Source organism: Chelonia mydas, chromosome 3 (assembly GCF_015237465.2).
Source record: "Chelonia mydas isolate rCheMyd1 chromosome 3, rCheMyd1.pri.v2, whole genome shotgun sequence".
NCBI classification, from domain to species: domain Eukaryota; kingdom Metazoa; phylum Chordata; order Testudines; family Cheloniidae; genus Chelonia; species Chelonia mydas.
The window spans coordinates 123,730,144-123,748,857 of NC_057851.1; the positions used below are offsets into that span (position 1 = coordinate 123,730,144).

Consider the following 18,714-nt stretch of genomic DNA (forward strand, 5'->3'; position numbering starts at 1 on the left):
CGCCTGCAGTACCCTCTGCTTTTGCTGGGCATGTGGGATCTCTCTTCCAAGGAAGTGTTCAGAGAGATTCAGTCAAAACTGGGAAAGCTGCTGGGAGCTGTAAGAGACAAAGGAGATGACTTTAGATTAGAGGTCACAGTTCAATGCTATAGAACGTGGCACCTAGGTCACAGGTCAAGAGAGATGCTCTGCATTACCTGATTGGGGATGCTAGCAGGGATTCCCCACTGTGAACAGCTAGTTTAGAAGGAATGAAAGATTTAGTAGTTAAAGGTTGGAATAACAACGCTTTGCTGTTACGTAGTCATCTGCCAACCTCCAAATGCTTCACTGACAGTAAGTCTCAACAATTCTGTTGGGTAGGCAAATATCTCGCTGTTCAACAGATGGGGAAACTGGGAAATAAAGAGAAGTTAAGGGTATGTCTACACTGTAATTAGACACCAACAGCTGGCCCGTGCCAGCTGACTCAGGCTCTCGGGGCTCGGGCTAAAGGGCTGTTTAACTGCTGTGTAGCTGTTCAGGCTTGGGCTGTAGCCCAAGCTCTGGGACCATCCCACAATCAGGGTCCTAGAGCCTGGGCTCCAGCCCAAGCCCAAAAACCCACACAACAATTAAACAGCCCTGTGAGCCCGAATCAGCTGGGACACTCTATCCACAGGTTTTTAACTGCAGTGTAGACATAACCCTACGTGACTTGCCCAAAGTCACACAGCCAGTCAGAGCTGGGAACAGAATGCCAAATTCTTGCTCTTGGTCTAACCAACAGACCCTCTGAAAGAAGGAAACTAATTGTTCATGTTAGACATGAGTGAGAAAGCAAAGAGTGCCAAATTAAAGTTAAAGGAAGAAATTAGCTCTGATAGTAGGAAAGCCTGTCTGTTTCCAAGGATGATCTGCAAGGGGAGCAATTTCCTTCTTAAGTCAATTATGGCAAAATCTTTAACGGAAAGTAGTTAGAGGAAGTGACTTAAAACAGAGTGGTGTGCCTTAAAAGCTTTTTAACCTAAGATAAATAGATATGGTTACCTCAGTATCTTCAGTATGCCCTTGTACAGCACTTCCCTATATTTACTATAGGAAATACCTTGAATACTGCAGTTATCTGACTGCAAATACTTACTTAGTTATCTAAGGTAATTGGCACATTTTTAAGGGCCACCAATGTAGTAAATAGTTTACACAGTTTAGGGAAATAATATAGGGTCCTCCCTTCCAGATGCAGTGGCCAGGACCAGGTGCTCTGAGAGATCCAGTCCTATAACTTTGAGTCTATTCACTTAAAAAGTGCTGCTTGAAGATTTAGCCAAGTTTTTATTGAGGACTGCAGAGAAATCCTTGCTATATCCCCCCTTATATTCATGAGCCGCTTTGAAAATTTAATAATAGGACAACTACTTTTAGAGGAGATACAATTGCAATTAGTTTTGAGAGTCATCACATAGCTTACCTCCTCAAACTCCCCCACTAACAGAAACATTAGACTTCTGGCAAGAGACTGGAGAATGCAACTGCTGTCATGAATAGAGCTGCAGCTAAGTAAGACTGGGAACTGGAAATACAGCATCCTTGGCAATGAGCTTAAGACTCATATCTGATTTTACTTGCAACTGACTGTTGTACACATAATTAGATCTTGGATGCAAGTCAATAACACCAGTGGCAGGACAACCAAACAGTATGCAGCAGAGTTTTGAAAATCTGGTAAACTGTTCACTGAATCTCTTTGGATGACTAATCAATTGATAACTAATCACTGAAACAAACTGATAGCAGAATCGTTGAAAGATTTAGATTCCACGGTGACAGGGATCTCCTTGTTTTTATTGTACTCTAAACTTGGACTGAAAATTCCTCTCTTTTGTCTTCAAACATGTAGCGACACAACGTGCAAAACTGTTCTAAGGGATACCAGATTACTTTTTAAAAAATTGTTTTATGTTGATGAATAAATGGTATCCTTTGTGTAGTTTATAATAATTACTGATTTTCATATTTAAAAATTAGGTATTCAGATGATTATGTCCATATGCCATTGAAAATCAAATGTCTTGTGTGTGCACATTAATTTTTTAAAATTCATTTATACAGTATTCTATTTATGATGTACTATAATAAGAGTATACACAGAAACATTTATTAGTTATAAAATACCAGCAGTGAGTTACATACTTTAGACGAAAGAAGAAAAATCCCTGCCCTGAAGAGCTTACAAATTAATATTATTATTATTAATAATAATAATCCTTTTGCTTTTATATAGCACTTTTCATCGGTAGATCTCAAAGCAGTTTAGAAAGGAGGTCAGTATCATTTCCATTTTACAGCTGGGGAAACTGATGTACGGGGAAGCGAAGTGGCTTGTTCAAGGTAACAAAGACTAATTAGATAAAGATGAAACATATCAAAAGGAGGGGGAATGGGTAGTGTTATTTCATATGCACGCACACACACAAATAACTTTACAACTTGCTAAGTATGAAATTTGCCTCTCTGCGACAGCTACTACAGGGCCCATGACCCACTTATGTCCTATTTATCACCTGAGCTTTTAGACGTGCATAGGTAGACCAGATCAGGATTTTTTGGTTAGAATGATTTTTCAATGGAAAATACAGTTTTTGAAAAATTGAGATTTTCTGTGGAAAAATCCTACATTTCATGAAAAATCATGACTTGCTTTCTGCTCTGCAACTAGACCTCCCCAAAGGAAAATGTGTCATGTAACCATTGAAAGGATACTGATTCAGAATTTTCCTAATGAAGAATGCAGCTGGATGTAAACAATTAGCCACATTTCTATTTAATATTTTGTCATTAAACTCCTGTAGCAAACTAAAGGAACTGAATAGGAATTAAGGGCCTGATCCAACAATGGAAAGACCCCTGTTAACTTCAACAGACTTTGGATCAGGCCCTAAATGCTTCATTTTGATAGATAATATAACGTTGATGGTCCATATGTGTTCCCATTTGTCCCTGGCCAGATCACACAGATGAGATTACATTTCTATTGGGCTTGATATAGGAGTAAATGCATGAAATTTGATGGTCTGTGATATACAGGAGGTCAGCCTAGATAATTGAATGGTCCCTTCTGGCTTTCAATTTTATGTATCTATGAATTAACACTTCACATGTAGACAATGGAGAAGAGACACAAACAAACAAAAAAAGAACCTTCTCAGGAGCTAGACATAATCTTGGTCCTAGAATTTATGGACTGGGTGACCCCTATTCTAGTTGTGGTGCTAGATATGTTACAGGAGGTGATGAAGGGTAAGACAGACCCTAACACAGAGGTGGACAAACTACGACCCGCAGGCCACATCTGGCCCATGGGACCGTCCTGCCCGGCTCTTGAGCTCCCGGCCGGTGAGGCTAGCCCCTGGCCCCTCTCCTGCTATCCCCTCTCCCCCGCAGCCTCAGTTCGCCGTGCCACCAGAGCTCTGACCCGCTGCTCCTGCTGGGCGGCATGGCTGGCTCCGGCTGGGCAGTGGGGCTGCGAGCTCCTGCTGCTCTGAGCAGCATGGTAAGGTGGCAGGGAATGGGGGTTGGATAAGGGGCAGGGGATCCCGGGGGGCAGTCAGGGGACAGGGAGCAGGGGGTGGTTGGATGGGGTGGAGGTTCTGGGTGGGGGCGGTCAGGGGATGGGGAACAGGGGAGTTGGATAGGTGTGGGAGTCCCGGGGGGCCTGTCAGGGGGCAGGGGTGTGGATAGAGGTTGGGGCAGTCAGGGGACAGGGAGCAGTGGGGGTTGGATAGGGGGTGGGGTCCCAGGGGTCAGTTAGGGGTGGGGGGGTTCCGGGAGGGGGCAGTCAGGGGTCAAGGAGCAGGGGGGGTTGGACGGGCAGGGGTTCTGAGGGGGGCAGTCAGGGGGTGAGAAGTGGGAGGGGGTGGATCGGGCGCGGGGGCCAGGCTGTTTGGGGAGGCACAGCCTTCCCTACCTGGCCCTCCATACAGTTGCGCAACCCCGATGTGGCCCTCGGGCCAAAAAGTTTGCCCACTCCTGCCCTAACAAGCTACCATACCTAGGTCAGCATGCTGAGGGATGTAAGGGAAGCAAAGTGTGTGACATATGATCATCCAAACTTTGTTTCAGCATATTACTACTACCAGTTGACCACACCATCATGACTGGAGTCCATCCTGTTTGTTTACCACTCTGCCCATAAAATATCCTCTTAATTTCTTGCATATCTACCCTCAGTTTTAATCCCATGTCTCCACTGTTCTTTCAAATGATAAAACAGTGACCTACTAGTTTTTGCTCTCAGGCCATTTTCAATTTCTGCCATATTAGCTCTGTTATTGCGATCATTTCTCCAGAGATATAAGCAGCAGCAATAATCAATGTCCATACTCCCTTTTACAAATATTGCTCCAGGTAATAGTCAGAAGGGAGATTTCTACAGAGGCTCCTGAGATCATATTCTTGGGCTATGTCTACATGGCGCATCTTTTAGCAACACAGCTGTGCCGCTACAGCCATGCTGCTAAAAGATGTGCAGTGTAGCTGCTCTTTGTCGGCAGGAGAGAGCTTTCCCGCTGACAAAAAAAATCCACCCCAACCAGAGGCAGTAGCTTCATCTGTGGAAGTGTTCTCTCGCTGACAAAGCGCTGTTCACACCGGCGCTTTTTGTCAGTGAAACTTTTGTTGTTCGGGGTGTAGTTTTTTGACACCCCTGAACCACAAAAGTTTTACCGACAAAAGTGCAGTGTAGACAAAGCCTTAGTCTCTTTAAAATGTAAGACATGAAGAGATTTATACATAATGAGTTAGCATGTCTGTTGGTGACTACAATAGTCAGATGAAATATGGCTGATTGAAATCACCCATACTTGAAACAAATTTGAATGGAACCTTTTTGTATTTTTGAGAGAAAGTACGTCTGGAGTGGCTAATTTCCCTTCTCTCCATCCCTTCTATCAATTTCTGATGTGCCTGCACTTTCTGGTCTTGTCTCATACTAGTTGCAGAGGCAGAAATTATCTGGGAAGATATCTTATCTTATTTCTGATCCACTTAGAACCTGAAAGTACCAGAGTTCTCACGAGAGAGCCTGTAGTTGGGAGATTTAGGGCTTGTTTCACAGTGTGTGAGCCCGCACTAGAGGGGTGTGAATTCTAATGTCCAGCAGGACATCACACATTAATTGGCCTGTGAGGACCATGCTGCCGTGGACTAAAAGTTCCCTAGTGCGCTTTAATGTAGTTCTGTTCCAAACAGTACTATGTTAATGCTCACTAGTATAAACATGCCATTACGTTAACACGCCAGCAGGCTCAGTACAGGCCAGTTAATGCACATCATGCTGGTGCGAACTAGAATTTGCATCCCACTGGTATGGACTAGACAAGCCCTTACAGCCCAGTGAGATTTGAATACATTTGGATAAGCAGGGCTGACCTTACCATGAGGCGAACTGAGGCTGCCACCTCAGGTGCCAGATTGGGGGCGGGGGAGGGGGGAGAGGCTCCACTAGGACCCAGAGTGTAGAAAATTGTGTCTGCTGCTGGTGCATATGTATTCTCTCTGCTTGAGATGCACAGAGATGGTGGAGTGCTGTGTGGAAGATGGAGGGCACAAGAGACATAACAGGCAGGCAGGAGAAAAGGTGAGAGGGAATAACAGAAAGCAGTAGGAGCTGCAGGGAGAGAGAGAGGAGGAGGAGTCTCTTATGTACCTCTCTAGCACCCCCAGGAGCCTGGACTGATTAACACCAGCTTCTCAGGAAGCTTCCTGTTTCCTGCTGCTTCCCTGAACCCACTTGAGGAGAACAGGGAGTCAACTGAAGTAGTAGGAGCCAGTTAGGCCCTTAAGACGCTGATATCTTCCCTCACTCAGGCCCTGCTACCAGCTTGCTTATTTGTCCCGTTCAACTGAGTGTAGAGAGCCACTATAGCCGGCACAGAACAGGAGTCATGAGTGAAAGAAGAAAACGCCCCTGTGGGGCAGCATTCCAAAAAAGAAAGAAAGCAAAGGAAGCTTTTCTATCTAAGCAGGAAGGAGCTCTCCTGACATACACAGACAAATGTTCACGGTGAGCCTTCCGGTCCGAGTGGGGATGTGAGTGGTGAGGAGATGCCTGATCTTCCAGTTAGTCAGAGTGCAGGTGACCTGGCAGCTACTGCAGCATCCATATCTCCATCTCAAATGGATGTAACCATGCACATTCCTGAAGAAAAGTGTAGATCAGAGAAGAGTGTGGTGGAGGCGCAAGAAACAGCTGCTGCTGAGTTTAGTTCCTTAAATCTAGATGATCCAGGACTGTGGAGCAGTAGCCTGAGGGACTTCCTTGTACTGCATGGGCCACAGCAAGTGAAAAACTTCATGTTCCCCAAAGACAATGAAAATAGAAGTTTCCACCCAACACATTACTGGCATGAAATCCCCAATGGTGACAAAGTGGAGAGGCCATAGCTTATGTACTCAAAACCCCAGAATGCCGCATACTGTTTTTGCTGCAAACTCTTCCAGTCTAATGTTCCAGCCACATTGGGTTCTACAGGAACAAAGGACTGGAAAAATCTGGCTAGAAATCTGGCATACCATGAGAAGGCAGCAAATCACCAGAGAGCATTCCATAGGTGGAAAGAGCTTGAGATGAGACTAAGGTTAAAGGCCACCATAGATGATCAGCATCAAGAGAAGATTGTATCAGAGTCTCTTTAGAGGCAAAATGTTCTGAGAAGGCTCATTGCCAGTGTGAGAATGCTTGCTACCCAAAACCTAGCACTGCGTGGCGCTTCAGATCAGCTGTATGTGCCAAACAATGGAAACTTCCTTAAAATTGTGGAGCTGATGGCTGAGTCTGATGCTGTACTCCAGGAGCATCTAAGAAGAGTCACCACCCAAGAAATGTACACACACCACTACCTTGGAAAAACAATTCAAAATGAGATTTTGAACAGTAACTGGAAACAAAAGTCAAACAGAAGACTGCAGCAGATCTGAAGTCAGCAAGGTATTACTCTGTTATTCTGGACTGCACGTCTGACATCAGCCATACAGAACAAATTACTTTAATGGTGCATTTTGTAACAACAACAGAACCTAGTGAATATGTCCCTGCAATGGTGACTGTCAGAGAGCATTTTCTAGAATTTATTGACATTGATGATACTACAGAAGCTGGTATGACAAACGTGCTTCTTAAAAAGCTGGAAGATATGGGAATTGCGATAGCTGACAAGAGAGGTCAGGGCTACGATAATGGTGCCAACAGGAGAGGAAAGAACAGAAGAGTGCAGACACAGATCCAAGAGTTAAACCCTTGAGCTTTTTTTGTCCCATGCAGTTCTCATTCATTGAACTTGGTAGTCAGTGATGCAGCATCAGCTTCTAGTGAGGATGCTGAATTTTTTAATGTAATTCAAAGCATCTATGTATTTTTCTCTGCATCAACTCATCGATGGCAAATTTTGAAGCAACATCTGGGAACATCCTCTCTGAGACTGAAACCACTGAGTGCCACATTATGGGAAAGTCGAGTGGAGGTGATAAAGCCTATCAAACACCAAATTGGGAAGATAGATGATGCCATAGCTGCTATTATGAAGGATAATGCTATGACAGGAACTGTTCATGGGAGAACAGTGGCAGAGGGAAATGGAATCACCAGAAACATACATAACTTCAAATTTCTGTGTGGATTAGTGTTGTGACATGACATACTGTTTGAAATAAAAGTTGTAAGCAAGAGACTCCAAGGTGTTGACCTTGATATATCTGGAGCAATGGAACAACTGGACAAAGGAAAGTCATACCTACAGTCTTACCGGTCAGATGAGGGATTTCAAAATGTTCTAAAGCATGCACAGAAGTTGGCAGAGGAATTTCACACTGAAGCTATTTTCCCACCCATTCAAGAATACAAGAGTCACTGTAGAAGAACTGGTTTCAGAGTAACAGCCGTGTTAGTCTGTATTCGCAAAAAGAAAAGGAGTACTTGTGGCACCCATTTTGATTACGAGGCACGGGATAATCCCATAAGAGACCCCAAACAACAATTCAAAGTTGAATTCTTTAACCAGGTGCTAGACTGTGCTATATACTTACAGTCAGTTGAAGAACGTTTCATGCAGCTCAAGGAACACAGCAGTATATTTGGGATGTTGTAGGATATTCCAAAACTCCTCACTATACCTGAAGAAGACCTACACCAGCAATGCAGGGCACTAGAGACAGTGTTGACACATGATGACATGCGCGATATTGATGCGAGTGATTTAGGTGATGAACTGAAAGCCCTTTTAAGATACATTTCAGCAGGATCAACTCCAAAGGCTGTTCTGGAATATATGTGCACAAATAAAATGACCTCCCTCTTTCCAAATGCTTTTGTTGCTCTGTGCATACTTCTAACACTTCCTATAACAGTTGCCAGTGGAAAACGCAGCTTCTCCAAGCTGAAGTTAATAAAAATACATCTACGCTCCACAGTGACACAGGAGAGGCTGGTTGGCCTTGCAACCATCTCAATAGAGCATGAGCTGGTCCAAACTGTGGACCTTCAGGAAGCAGTTCAAATCTTTGCAACCAAGAAGGCACGGAAAGCACAGATAAAAATGCCAGTGTTTACTATGCAGCCAAGAAAAGTTACATTTGCTGTTCAGGCGTTTGAAAGTTAAGTGTGACTTAAAATTTTTGAACAAGGCATTTTAAATTGTTAGTTCTCCTTTATTGGGGTAGGTAGCAGAGCAGTACCACTAGAGGAGAAGAACCGGAAGAAGGCAAAATTGAGATCTTTCAAAGTTTTGGCCCAAGCGACGGGGCATGGGGACATCATTTGAGCTCCCTGCCTCAGGTGCCAAAATGTTGTGGGCCGGCCCTCTAGATAAGTATTCCATACCAAACATCTGCACTTTGCAGGATTCAGTGTCACTACTAATCAGATGTTTTGTGCTTCCTCTCTCATCCCTCAGAAGTTCTCTCCTCTTTTCTCTCATCTTAGCAGTAGGAAATCTGGAATCAGAGAGCTATAATTACCAAATGGTCAATTTATGTCACCAGAGGCCTACTTGCTTGTGTGACAGATGGGTTATGTAATTTACATGTCATTTTGAAGCAAGCAGCTGCAGAATGTTTCTGAAACAGGAGACCCAGCACTAAAAGTGACACATTCAGGGAACAATCTTTGAAACTGCAGAAGAACAGAGCAAGATCTAGGAACAGTTGTTTGCCAGAACATACTTCAAACTTCCCATCACTTTAGTGAGACATAGAGACAGACAGAGACTAGTAGTTAGAGCAGAAGGCTGGGTGCCAGGGACTCCTAAATTCTAATCCCGGTTTCGACACTGACTTCTGCTGTAATAAAACATTTAACCTTTACTGGTACAAAGAGGTAGGTAGACAACAAAAATGGTTAGAGCCATGAAAAGTCTTCCATAAATATGGGGATAATACTTAGCTATTAAACAGAGGTGCTGTGGATGACCACCCATAATGCATTTTTAAGATGAAGAACACTGTGTAAATGTTAGATATTATCAAGCTTACTTACCTTCCCTTTTGAAAGGATTCTACAATAGTTGCACAAAATATAGCTGCTTTATGTTAATGTTAATAAAGCCCTACTGCAGGATTTAATACTACCATTCAAGGAAATTTTTAAAACCATTTGTGTATGGAAGGGTTTTGGCTTTTTAGTTGTATTTAGCATTAGTATTTGGCATAGGCATAGTTCTCACAGTTCTACTGCTAGAGTTTGATATATCTGGAAAACTGCAGAAGAGAATTGAAGAAGTGGTCTGAATATTACTGACTACACTTCTGCTACTTGTTACGTGAAGATAAATTAGCAAGGAATTTTAGTAAATGTTCTTTCCCTTTGTCCCATTGATCTTGTTTTGGTGACAAGACAAAGTCAGAATTAATGGTAGAAAAACATCAAATTTCTTTTGTGGTCAATATTTACCCCATGAAACAGAACCATAAAGTAAAAGTCATTGATTTGTGGTTCAGCCATTTGTGACTGTAAAAAGCAACTCCTCAATCTCCATTGAGATCTTTCTGGTGTCTTCCTAACTGTAGTGATGATAATTTACTATGTGTACTGTGGTAGCATGTGCCTGGAGGCCATTTTACTAGGCACTGTACAAACAGAACAAAAAGACAGTCCCTGTCCAAAAGAGCATACAATCTAAATTTAAGACAACGTGGGTGGGTCCAATAGGCAGGTTGGAGCACATGAAAACAGTTTCCCCACCCAGCAAAAAACGTAAACCAAGCAGCAACTCGCATGCCTATCTTGGAAAACTCTTTGTTTTTCATCATCATGCCACCAGACTGACTTGTGGTTAACAATTTGTGCTGCAGAATGATACATTTGTTCATCTAAGAGGTCTTCCAGCTGCAAGTGCTTTAAATGCACAGATTTTTAAAACTGTCTCATTACATTGGCTCTGTGCCACCTAGGAATATCCCCTGTGCTGGAGGATTTACCAGGTGGTAAAATACATTGGCTTTATGACCTCTATGTGTCAGCAGAGCAGTTCAAAGGGGTCACTACATAATGCAGAATCAGGCCCGCTGTCTACATTTTGCTCTTAAAAGTAGTCAGTTTATTCTCAGGATTAGTTGTGAATGAATTGTTACTCTAACCAGGTCCTTAACAAATAATCTGCTAAATAATAAAACAACCTGATAGTCAAAATATTATAAAAATAAAGTTATACACGGCATATACTAAGTTATTATCATCAATTACTTTAACAAACCTGTCCATCGTGGTCCCACTATTGAGTCAGTCATGGCTGGGGCCTCTGTTTCTGAAGATATTAATGGCATTATTCATGTATTGAGGATGAGAACAAGGATTCCATCTGTCACCATCACCTCATTCATTTGCTGTCTATTATCCTGGGCAGTGGACATGCTGTTAGCATCTACCCTAAAGGGATATGCGTCAACAATATAATAAGAATATTCTGTTTGGAAACTGTAGTGTCATGGACGTTCAAGTGAAAAGCATGTTATAATAGGAATCCAGAAATGGGTGAATCTGAATGTTGTTGGTTGGCAACACAATTCCTACAGCATCTCTAGGTAGCTGATACTAGACAGGACAGAGAGAGGGAAATTGCATACATAGACAGGAGATGGCCTTAGAGGTCCAAATTTACCACTTAGTTTCAGTCTGCTGGGATTGGTTCTGGGATTCATAGAGTAAGACCAGGAGGGACTAATACGATCATCTAGCCATATCTCCTGCATTACCCTGGCCATAGTATCTCACTCATTAATTCCTGCAGCAAGCCCATAATTTCTGTTTGAGCTAGAGCATATCTTTTAGAAAGACATCCAGTCTGGATTAAAAGACTTCAGGCGATGAAAAATCCATCACAGCCCTAGGTAAATTGTTCCAATTGTTAATTGCTGTCACCGTTAAAAACTTGAACCTTGTCTCTAGTCTGAATTTGTCTAGATTCAGCTTCCAGTCATTGGATTTTGTTATGCCATTGTCTGCTACCATCAGAAATGTCCTCCCCATATAGGTACTCATAGACTTGTGTTTTTCTAAGATATCTGTAAATTTTACAGATGAGTCTCTGAGTGACTCTTTTGTTTCTATTTCTATATCTCATGCCAAAGCTAGTGACATTAATTGGTGTACCGAGTATTTCAAAATCAAAGCCACTTTAGCTCTCAACAATAATCTCTGTTTAAATAGCACCTATATGTATACACATCACATAGTTAGATGGTAATTCCCACTTCCTAGTGCCTTGACACCATAAAAAAAGAAATTCAAAGGAATAACTGTTTTATTATGCTAAAGTTTAATATAACAGCCAAAGAACTAATTAGTTTTTGTTTTAGCATTATGCCTGCTATTCAGTCATAATCTGCTTCTAAATCTTGAGACTCTTCCTGAAATACAAGAGTCTGATTAAATTGTGTAATAAAGAATCTAATTGAACAAAAAAAGCCACTTCAGTTAATACATTAATCAACACCATGAGGTCACCAATCAGACTTCCAACAAATGAGGTTTGTTGTTTTTTAAAAAAAAAACCCAACCCCTCCCCTCCTCCCAAAAAAACCCCCTCACACTCTTTTATTACCAATTTACAATCAAATTCTAACCCAATTAGTTTCAGGACACTAGACTCATAAATACACAGCTACTTCTCAAATTCTCTACTAATTAGCAAAATGTTACTGATTTCAAAAGCTCCATTTGTTTTAATGAAAAAGACCTTCAGCTTATGGTACCATAATGAATTTTTCATTAAAAACCCCAGAGCATTAATAAAATAGCAAAGTCATCTGAGTCTGGACACAGGCTCTGTATGGTATGGCAGTTCTCTCGTAATGCAAGTGGCGCTACCCCATTGCTGTAAAGAATGTCACTGAGAATCATTACAGTCCACAATACCAAACCAGAATGTCTGTATAATAGCTCTGAAATGCAGGTGAAATTAATTTAAAAAGTTGGTATTTGGGCTTTGAAGGAGTTAGGCCTTGATTACTAGGTTCTGTGTGCCAGACTGGAATCAATGGAGATGCACTGATTTACACCAGCTGAGGATCTGGCCCAACATTTTTGTTTACATTTGTTTGTTTCTATTTTCAACTTGCATATATCACATTCTGCAGACACGTGGAAGCCATTAAAACTACAATTCTTAAATAGATAAAACTGACAAAAATAATTAAAAAAGAAGACCTCCTCCTTAAAAAAACAAACAAAAAAACTCCCAAAGACCTTCCCAGCTTTATGGTAGACACTTTTCCATCAACATCCATCTCTTAGCCAATTCTTCTCTCTTTCCCATTACCTCCTGGAGAAGCCTGAACAAACAGATGTGTCTAGCAGCAGCTGCTAAGGGTCATCACATCAAAGCCCCAGTGAGTGTACAAACTGTCATACTGGATCAGACTAGTCATCTGTGTATTTTATCTTTGACGGTGCGCAGTACAAGAATGAAAGTACAATACCCCTCACAAGAGACATTTATGTAATAATAACCTGTTCATAGAAGAATCATAGGACTGGAAAGGACCTCGAGAGGTCATCTAGTTCAGACCCCTGCACTCAAGGCAGGATTAAGTATTATAGACCATCCCTGACAGGCGTTTGTCCAACCTGCTCTTAAAAACCTCCAATAACAGAGATTTCACAACCTCCCAAGGCAATTTATTCTAGTGCTTGACTACCCTGACAGTTAGGAAGTTTTTCTTAATGTCCAATTAAGAAAACCTCCTTGCTCCAGTTTAAGCCCATTGCTTCTTGTCCTATCCTCAGAGGTTAAGGAGAACAATTTTTCTCCCTCCTCTAATCAGCTCCCAGAATTTAGTGGTTGGTTTATGCCATGAACAAGGTCTATACTCCTCATACATTTTATCGTAGCTAATGTAACTGTGAATGTCATTATCCTTAGAAGTGTTTAATTCTTTTCTGAACTCCATTAAACTGTGCAACCCAGTAATATCCTGTATTGGTGAGTTCCATAGAATAGTTATGCATTGCGTATTGAAGTATTCGGTTTAATCATTTTTCATTTTGCTGTCCTTCATTTTCAGTAAATGTGCCTTTATTCTTGTAATATGAAGAAGAGTAGACATTCATGATTTACTCTCTCTCTGTACCATTCATTGTTTTAATATACCTCTATCGCATGGCCTGTTATTCCCTAAACTAAGAAATCTTAATCTTGTCAGTCTGTTCATATGCAGGTCTTTCCAGGCCTCCAACAATTTGTTGCCTTGCTCTGGTAGAGTGATCAGAAATGAACAAAATATTCAAGATGAGAGCCCAGAAACTGATTATATCTGGTATTAGACTATTTCCAGTATTATCCCATTCTTTATACAACCAAATATTTTGTTTATTTATTTTACCACAATTGTGGATCGATAACGTCCCAATTTTATGACTATTTGAGGGGTTTGTTATGCCTGTTCTCCCCATGCTGTAGCATACCCATGCAGAGCCAGCCATAATTTAGCCTACTGCTGAGATTAAAAATGATACAGTATCTATCAACATAGTATCAATGTACTTAACTAGATTATGTACTCAGAGGACTAGGAAGGGGGTCTCAGATCCATGTCACCTCTCAAATGCTGGATTTTGCATGTATTTTTCTGATTTATCTCAACGAGTTAAAAAAAGACCATAGCCTGAGAGCTCCCTTCCTTATGTCTGCACATCTATGCACCTAATCACATCAGCCACACAATGAGAGGCTCGTTCACCTGCGCATCTACCAATGTGATATATGCCATCATGTGCCAGCAATGCCCCTCTGCCATGTACATTGACCAAAATGGACAGTCTCTACGTAAAAGAATAAATGGACAGAAATCAGACGTCAAGAATGATAACATTCAAAAACCAGTCGGAGAACACTTCAATCTCTTTGGTCACTTGATTACAGACCTAAAAGTGGCAATTCTTCAACAAAAAAACTTCAAAAACAGACTCCAACGAGAGACTGCTGAATTGGAATTAATTTGCAAACTGGATACAATTAACTTAGGCTTGAATAAAGACTGGGAGTGGATGGGTCATTACACAAAGTAAAACTATTTCCCCTTGTTTATTTCCCCTCCTACTGTTCTCGTAAAGTGCTGGAAATGGCCCACCTTGATTATCACTACAAAAGGTTCCCCCCCTCCCACCCTCCTGCTGGTAATGACTCACCTTTCCTGATCACTCTCCTTACAGTGTATATGGTAACACCCATTGTTTCATGTTCTCTGTGTATATAAAATCTCCCCACTATATTTTCCACTGTATGCATCTGATGAAGTGAGCTGTAGCTCACGAAAGCTTATGCTCTAATAAATTTGTTAGTCTCTAAGGTGCCACAAGTCCTCCTTTCCTTCATGACACAGTTATTCCTTTGCAAGATGGGCATAACTCACATTTGAGTTCAAGGTTGGTCTTTCTCCAGTAACAATATGAAATCATTGTCTTTTTCTGTCTAACCTGCTCATGTTGGGTCTAGCCCTGCTCTGATGTAAGGAACAGCAACAGACACAGAAGTCACAATGAGGAGGGCAGAATATTGATGAAGCCTAGTGTTAAATTCAGAGGGCACCTGCAGCTGCTTAAAATGTACGACTTCTTGTTTTTAGAGAGTTTCTGGGTGTCTATGGGAGAGCAGGATTTGACCCTAAGTACATGTGTAACTCCCATTAGCATTAACGAAGAACAAACAGAAACCACCTCAGAGGAAATAGCTCCTAAAGGAGAGCCCCAATATTTCTCAAAATCTTGTTAGCAGAAGGCAGATTCTCAATACTATATAGCTAAGAATCTATTCTTTGTTAGTTGCTATGGCAGCCAAGCCCCCAGCAGACGCTATGAACAAGTAAGAGTTAAGGGTTGACAATATACTTAAATGCAGGCTTTGAAGATTAAGATTAAGCAGTGACTGCCCTGCAGAGAAAACAAACAGTGGACAGCACCCCTGGAGATATACCACTTCCTCTGACACAGCTTCTGCTGTACTACCAAACAGCTCCTTGGAAACAGACAATAAGCCCGCTGGACCTCTGGGCTTTGCCATTCAACTAGCCAGCAGAAGCAAATGCAGATGGCACAATGTTTGTCTCAAATCTTTCCAAGCGCATTTTTACTGCTCGGACACTGATGGTGCATTCATCCTTCATTGGTGAAGGGAGCAAAATTTCTTCCTCTCATTAGTTCCAGGATTTCATATTCAAAAGAAGGGTCCTTACTTAAAAAAACAAACACACTGCCATATTATCACTCATCTTTGTGCCTTCTTCCCACCATGCCTAGAACATTCTCGCCCCCTCATTTTTCTCCCTCAAAAAAACTAAACTAGAACACCAGGTCTGAACCCCCGTAAACCTTGGTGGAGGGAACTGAGACTGAATCTGGACATCAGGGTTGGACCCACCTCTAGAAGATGGATCCAAAATGAAACACCTGATCCAAACCCATTCAAAACTTTGGGGAGCATAGATAGCGGATATGAATGAACTTGGTTCCAGTCATCAGTTCAGAGCTCCTGTATGTGGATTTATGAAATGTAGGACAAGATACACAAGTTAGGGCTAGTATAAATGCGGAAGGATAATCCAGTGGTTAGGGAACTAGCCTTGGTCTTGGGATACCTAGATTCAAATCCCTACTCTGACACAGATTTCTTGTGTGATGCTGGGCAACATATTGAGTCTCTCTGTGCCTTGGTGCTGTAAAATGGGAATAATAGCATTTACTTACCTCACAAAGGTGTTATGAGGATGAGTACTTCAAAAACTGTGAAGTGTTCAGATACTACGGCATTGGGAATAAAGTAAGTACCTAAGAGACAAAACATGCCTGTTATATACATACCGCATTCTTCCTTAGTTCTTTGCTCTAGCTCTTTGTTTAATTTGACTTTATTTTTAACTGCTTTTTGTTAGGATTAGATGCGTAGTTGTTTTTACTGATGTTAATGTTCTGCTTTGTTCCTCTTTCCTATGCTACACATTAACATTTTATAAATAAATCAACGACACACGTCTACTGAAAAAAAAAAACTGTTGAACCAATAAAACAGGCACTGAGAGAAATACCAGTTTATAATCTTCCTTGAATGATCTCCTTTAGAAAGATAATTCATGAAAGCTATATTTACATAAAATTAAAGTTGAGAGAAAAGCTGAACAAAGAGGCAGGAAATTCAAAACTTAATACTAACCCTGGCCTCTACCCTTAAGATAGGCTGCCTTGAGAAAAGGCAACCCAGGTGACTTACAGAGTGCCAGCTTTAATTGTTATTACTATTTATATAATGTTATATTGAGTAAGTTTACATTACAGATGATTGCTATTGTTATAGAGTACATGCAAGCAAGCATCAGGTTAAGTTCAATAATATCTACCAGCAGAGCCTTGCATAAATAAAGGTTTTAATTTCTTTTGGAGGTTGAGTCTATTGTTTTCCGTGTTTTCTTAATACTATCAAGAAATGAAAAGTTCATAACACTCTTAGCACAGCTTTTTTTCCCAGTCACTGATTTTTTCTTTTATAAAAGCCAGGAAGACTTAAAACAATTCTAAACTACTTCTCTGAACATTCCCATTCAGTAAAAAGATAGAAACATCGGATTTAAAAATACAGGGCAATGTACCAGCTCAGCCAATCTCAGGAGATGGATGCTTCACTCAGGAAGGTGACACTGTGCTCTGGAGTGGGATCAACAACTTTTCAAGGTAATGGAGCATTCAGGCTCGAATAATCCTTGTTTTAGGAAGTATCTTTAAAGCACTTAAAGACAGTGGGTAATAGATGTTCCTTCAATAAGCAAAGATTCAATAAAGGGACCTGGGAGACTGTGATCACAATGGGTTTGCAAATGAATTTGTTAAAAGTTAATCAGTAGGAGAAAATAGAATGTAACTGTGGAATCATGTAAATGATTCCATGTAGAATTGAAAGCAACACAAGATACAGACGTATCCATAATCAGTTGAAGTACTTGTGTGTTCAAAGACCAATGTGTGACGGGTTGGGTCACAGAAACCCCCTTGGGACTGCCACCTGATGTGTTGAGACTACCTCTGAGCCCATTTTCCCTGCCAGCTTGGGACTTCAGAACCCTGCCTTGTTGAGCCAGACACACTAGCCTGCTGCAAACACAGACCCAGGTCTGAACCACGTCCCCCAAAGCTGCAGGCTTTAACTGAAAACCACTTAGCAGGTATTCCTGTCTCCAGCACCCAGATACCCAGTTCCCAATGGGATCCAAACCCCGAATAAATCCATTTTACTCTGTATAAAGCTTATACAGAGTAAACTCATAAATTGTCTGCCCTCTATAACACTGATAGAGAGAGATGCACAGCTGTTTGCTCCCCCAGGCATTACTTACTTACTCTTGGTCAATTAATAAGCAAAAGTGATCTTATTAAATATAAAAAGTAGGATTTAAGTGGTTCCAAGTAATACCAGACAGAACAAAGTAAGTTACCAAGCCAAATAAAACAAAAACATGCAAGTCTAAGCCTAACACAGTAGGAAACTGAATACAGATAAAATCTCACCCTCAGAGATGTTCCAATAAGCTGCTTTCATACACTAGACTCCTTTTAGTCTGGTCCCAATCCTTTCCCCGGTACAGTCCTTGTTCTAGCTCAGGTGGTAGCTAGAGGATATCTCATGACTGCAGCCTCCTTTGTTCTGTTCACCCCCTTGTATAGCTTTGGCACAAGGCGGGAATCTTTTGTCTCTCTGGGTCCCCACCCCTCCTTCTAAATGAAAAAGCACCAGGTTTAAAATGGATTCCAGTACCAGGTGACATGGTCACATGTCCTGGGAGACCCCAAGCCTTGATTCTTCCTGGCCTGACTCACAGGAAGGCTTGCAAGTAAACAGAGCCATTTACAACAAATTGTCCTAGTTGATGGGAGCCATCAAAATTCCAAACCACCATTAATGGCCCACACTTTGCATAATTACAATAGGACCTCAGAGTTATATTTCATATTTCTAGTTTCAGATACAAGAATGATACATTTATACAAATTGGATGACCACACTCAGTAGATTATAAGCTTTGTAATGATACCTTACAAGAGACCTTTGGCATGAAGCATATTTCAGTTACATTATATTCACATTCATTAGCATATTTTCATAAAATCATATGGAGCGCAACATCACACAATGCAGTGCACCTTTTTAGAAGTGAACATTAGGGAAAGCAAATGAACAAAATTAAAACAAAAACATTTCATTT

General features: G+C 41.3%; 1 long non-coding RNA gene across 1 annotated transcript in view; it reads right to left on the bottom strand.

Moving 5' to 3' along the window:
- LOC122465108 overlaps positions 1-16,291 on the bottom strand; it is a 52,542-nt gene extending 36,251 nt beyond the window's left edge. Inside the window, exon 1 of the long non-coding RNA XR_006289676.1 lies at positions 16,211-16,291. This is a non-coding gene — a long non-coding RNA (uncharacterized LOC122465108). The remainder of the gene's footprint in view (positions 1-16,210) is intronic.
- Positions 16,292-18,714: the final 2,423 nt, after the last annotated feature.